The 5316-nt window shown below is 37.5% G+C and overlaps 1 pseudogene; it reads right to left on the bottom strand.

Moving 5' to 3' along the window:
• Window positions 1-348: 348 nt before the first annotated feature.
• Window positions 349-864, bottom strand: LOC102728260 (mitochondrial inner membrane protein Mpv17 pseudogene; annotated as a pseudogene).
• Between the last annotated feature and the right edge of the window lie 4452 nt (window positions 865-5316).

Genomic DNA, 5316 nt, shown 5'->3' on the forward strand with positions numbered 1-5316 from the left:
TACAGTTTTACATACCATTCTCTTACTGTTTTGATATCTACAGGGTTAGTGGTGATATCTTGTTTCATTGCTTACATTGGTAATTTGTGTTTTCTCTTTTTTCCTTTGTCAGTCTTTCTAGAGGTTTGTCAACTTTATTGGTCTTTTAAAAGAACAATCATTTGTTTGTTTTGAGTAGAGGACCATTCTAAAGGTTTTAATGATTTCAAAAGGAGTCAGATGCTAAACCCATTAAGTTCTGACTGGCAGTTGAACCCCATGAAAACGGATGTGCCCACTTTGAGGAGTTTGACTACTCCAGTGTCAAGCTGGATCACCGCAAGGTGGAGACAATGGAGTGAGGCAGGCCTAGAGTTGGTGTGCCTTCCAGGACAGGTAGGAGTTCCAGATAACAACAATACACTGGACAACGGCCAACATGTAATGAAGGGGAAACAGGTAGAAGTTGGCTAACTGCATGGCAGGCCAGATAGTAGTTGGTGATGAGGGCATTGGGATAATCCTGCTGTAGCTTGGCCCACTTGTCCTGGACTGACAGTCCATTGAGTGCTCTTACCAATGGGAGGAACCAGCCTAGAGAACATGGGGCAAAGCCCCCCGATTCAATAGCATCTTCTTTAGTGCATCTACTTTGGTGGTGCTAGGGATGAACTGGTCCAAAACCCTTTACTGGCCTCCTACTACAGAGCCCACAAAACCACAGCCCAGAGAGACCATGGACAGGATCCAGGCAGTCTCGTGTTCCTGCAGACCTCACTTCTCTACCAGCTGCTGTGAGATAATGTCATCCAGACCCATCAGGGACCCAGTTGTCAGGACACACTGACGTGCTGTACTTTCCACAGTTTTGTAGCTTCCACAAAACTAAAAGGCAACCTTCAGAATGGGAGAAGATATTTCAAATGACATATCTAATAAAGGCTTAGTATCCAAAATATATAAAGAACTTATAAAACTCAACACCCCCAAAATGAATTATTCAATTAAAAAATAGAAGACATGAATAGACGTTTTTCCAAAGAACACATACAGATGGCCAACAGACACATGAAAAGATGCTCAACCTCACTCATCAGGGAAATGCAAATCAAAACTATAATAAGATATCATCTCACGCCTGTGTGAAGGGCTAAAATCAACAACACAAGAATCAACAGGTGTTGGTGAGGATGTGGAGAAAGGGAAACCCTCTTGCACTGTTGGTGGGAATGCAAACTGGTACAGCCACTGTGGAAAACAATATGGACGTTCTTTAAAAAGTTAGAAATAGAACTATCCTATGATCCAGCAATTGCACTACTAGGTATTTACCCAAAGAATAGAAAAATACTAATTCAAAGGGATACATGCACCTTTATGTTTATAGCAGCATTATTTACAATAGCCAAGTTATGGAAACAGCCCAAGTGTCCATCAGCTGATGATGGATAAAGAAGACACAATGGAATATTACTCAGCCATAAAAAAGAATGAAATCTTGCCATTTGTAGTGATGTGGATGGAGCCTAGAGAGTATTATACTAAGTAAAATAACTCAGTCAGAGAAAGACAAATACCTTATGATTTCACTCTTTCATGGAATTTAAGAAACAAATGATCAAAGGGGAAAAAAGAAATGGGGGGACAAACCAAGAAACAGACTCTTAACTATAGGGAACAAACTGATGGTTACCAGAGGAGGGGTGGGTGAGGGTGTGGGTTAAATAGGTGATAGGGATTAAGGAAGGCACTGTGATGAGCACTGGGTATTATATGGAAGGGTTGAATCACTATACTGTACACCTGAAACTAATATTACACTGTATGTTAACTAACTGGAATTTAAATAAAAAAATAAAGAACCATTTGTTTCGTTGATTTTCTCTATTATTTTTCTATTTTAAATTTCATTTACTTCTGTATTATTTTTTTCCTTCTGATTGCATTGGGTTTATTTTGCTTTTCTTTTTCTAGATTTTTGAGCTGGGAGCTTAGATTATTGATTTGAGACTATTCCTCCTTTCTTTTTAAAAAATTTTTTATTTAATTTTTTAAAAGATTTTATTTATTTATTTGACAGAGAGAGACACAGCGAGAGAGGGAACACAAGCAGGGGGAGTGGGAGAGGGAGAAGCAGGCTTCCCATGGAGCAGGAAGCCCGATGCAGGGCTCGATCCCAGAACCCTGGGATCATGACCTGAGCCAAAGGCAGATGCTTAATGACTGAGCCACCCAGGTGCCCCCTATTCCTCCTTTCTAATGTGTCCATTTAGTGCTGTAACTTTCTTACAAATTTTAATATGTCGTGTTTTCATTTTCACTCATTTTCAAGCACTTTTTGATACGTTCTGACATTTCTTCTTTGACTCATGGATAATTTAGGAGTGTGTTTAGTTTCCAAGACTTTGAAGATTTTAGTTATTTTTTCTGTTATTGATTTCATGTTTGATTCCATTGTGGTTGGAGAACACACTTGGTATGATATAAATTCTTTTAAATTTGTTGAGGTTTGTTTTATGGCCCACAATATGATCTATGTTGGTATATGTTCCATGGGTACTTGAAAATAATGTGTAGTCTACTGTTACTGGGTGTAGTGCTGTATATATGTATATTAGATCCTGTTGGTTGGTTGTGTTGTTCAAGTCTATATCCTTGCAGGTTTTCTGTCGAGTTGTTCTATAAATTGTTAAGAGTGAGCTGTTGAAGTCACCTGGTGTAATTGTGGATTTGTCTATTTTTCTGAATAGAGAGTTCTGTTTTTACAACTCTAAAAACAGTTCTATCAGTTTTTGCTTTATAGATCTTTCAGCCCTGTTGTTTGGTGCATGCACATTTCAGATTGCTATATATTCTGTTCCTGGTGGATTTTTCCTTTTATCATTATGTTATGCCCCTATGTGTCTCTGGTAATTTTCTTTGAAGCTTATTTTATGTGATATTAATATGGCTATTTTTAGTCTCCTTTGACTGATGTTTGCATTATATATGTTTTTCTCTACTTTTACTTTAACCTTGTCAATATCATTATATTTGAAAAGAGTTTCTTGTAGACAACATAAAGTTGAATCATGTTTTTATTTTATTTTTAAAAATTTTTATTTTTTAGAATTTTTAATTTAAATTCAATTTAAGTAACATATAGTGTATTAATAGATTCAGGGGTAGAATTTAGTGATTCATCAGTTGCATATAACACTCAGTGCTCATTACATCAATTGCCCTCCTTAATGCCCATCACCCATTTGCCCCATCCCCCCACCAGCCTCCCCTGCAGCAACCCTTAGTTTGTTTCCTACAGTTAAGAGTCTCATACAGTTTGCCTCCCTTTCTGTTTTCATCTTATTTTATTTTTCCTTTCCTTTCCCTATGTCCATCCATTTCGTTTCTTAAGTTCCACATATGAATGGAATAATATGGCATTTGTCTTTCACTGACTGCCTTATTTCGCTTAGCACAATACACTCTAGTTCCATCCACATCATTGCAAATGGCAAGATTTCATTCTTTTTTTATGGCTGAGTAATATTCCATTGTATGTATATACCACATCTTCTGTATCCATTCATCTGTTGATGGACACCTGGGCTCTTTCCATATTTTGGATATTGTGAACATTGCTGCTATAAACATTGTGGGGCATGTGCCCCTTCAAATCACTATGTCTGTATTCTTTGGACAAATTGCTAGTAGAGCAATTGCTGGGTTGTAAGTATTTCTATTTTTAACTTTTTGTGAAATCTCAGTACTGTTTTCCAGAGTGTCTGCACCAGCTTGCATTCCCACCAACAGTATAAGAGGGCTCCCCTTTCTATGTATCCTCACCAACATCTGTTGTTTCCTGACTTGTTAATTTTAGCCATTCTGACTGGTGTGAGGTGGTATCTCATTGTGGTTTTGATTTGTAGTTCTCTGATGATAAGTGATGTTGAGCATTTTTTCATGTGTCTGTAGCCATTTGGATGTCTTCTTTGGAGAAATGTCTGTTCATGCCTTCTGTCCATTTCTTGACTGGATTATTTGTTTTTTGGGTGTTGAATTTGATGAGTTCTTTATAGATTCTGGATACCAGCCCTTTATCTGGTAAGTCATTTGCAAATATCTTCTTCCATTCTGTAGGTTGCCTTTTAGTTTTGTTGACTGTTTCCATTGCTGTGCAAAAGCTTTTTATCCTGATGAAGTCCCAATAGTTCACTTTGCTTTTGTTTCCCTTGCCTTTGGAGACATGTCCAGTAAGAAGTTGCTGTGGCTGAGGTCAAAGAGGTTGCTGCCTGTGTTCCCCTCTAGTATTTTGATGGATTCCTGTCTCATATTTAGGTCTTTCAATGATTTTTAGTTTATTTTTGTGTATGGTGTAAGAAAGTGGTCCAGTTTCATTCTTCTGCATGTGGCTGTCCAGTTTTTCCAACACCATTTGTTGAAGAGACTGTCTTTTTTCCATTGGATATTCTTTCCTGCTTTGTCAAAGATTAGTTGACCATAGGGTTGAGGGTCCAGCTATTCTGTTCCATTGTTCTATGTGTCTGTTTTTCTGTCAGAATCATACTGTCTTGATGATTACAGCTTGAACTCTGGAATTGTGATGCCTCCAGCTTTGGTTTTCTTTTTTAAAATTCCTTTGGCTATTTAGGGTCTTTTCTGTTTCCATACAAATTTTAGGATTGTTTGTTCCAGCTCTGTGAAAAATGCTGATGGTATTTTGATAGTGATTGCATTGAATGTGTAGATTGCTTAGGGTAACATAGACGTTTTAAAAGTATTTGTTCTTCCAATCCATGAGCATGGAATGTTTTTCCATTCCTTTGTGTCTTCTTCAGTTTCTTTCATAAGTTCTTTAGTTTTCAGAGTACAGATCTTTTACCTCTTTGGTTAGGTTTATTCCTAGGTATCTAATAGTTTTTGGTGCAATTGTAAATGGGATCGATTCCTTGATTTCTTGTTCCTCTTCCTCATTGTCAGTGTATAGAAATGCAACTGACTTGTGTGCACTGATTTTATTTTATTTATTTATTTATTTATTTTTAAATTTTATTATGTTATGTTAGTCACCATACAATACATCATTAGTTTTTGATGTGGTGATCCACGATCCATTGTTTTCATATAACGCCCAGTGCTCCATGCAGTTCGTGCCCTCCTTAATACCCATCACTGGGCTAACCAATCCCCCCTTCCCCCTCCCCTCTAAAACCCTGTTTATTTCTCAGAGTCCATAGTCTCTCATAGTTCATCTCTCCCTCCAATTCCCCCCCCCATTTTTCCCTTCCTTCTCCTAATGTCCTCCATGCTATTCCTTATGTTCCACAAATAAGTGAAACCATATGATAATTGACTTTC

The sequence above is a fragment of the Leptonychotes weddellii genome, unplaced genomic scaffold (genome assembly GCF_054177405.1).
Source record: "Leptonychotes weddellii isolate Sample4059 unplaced genomic scaffold, ASM5417740v2 HiC_scaffold_1587, whole genome shotgun sequence".
Taxonomy (NCBI): domain Eukaryota; kingdom Metazoa; phylum Chordata; class Mammalia; order Carnivora; family Phocidae; genus Leptonychotes; species Leptonychotes weddellii.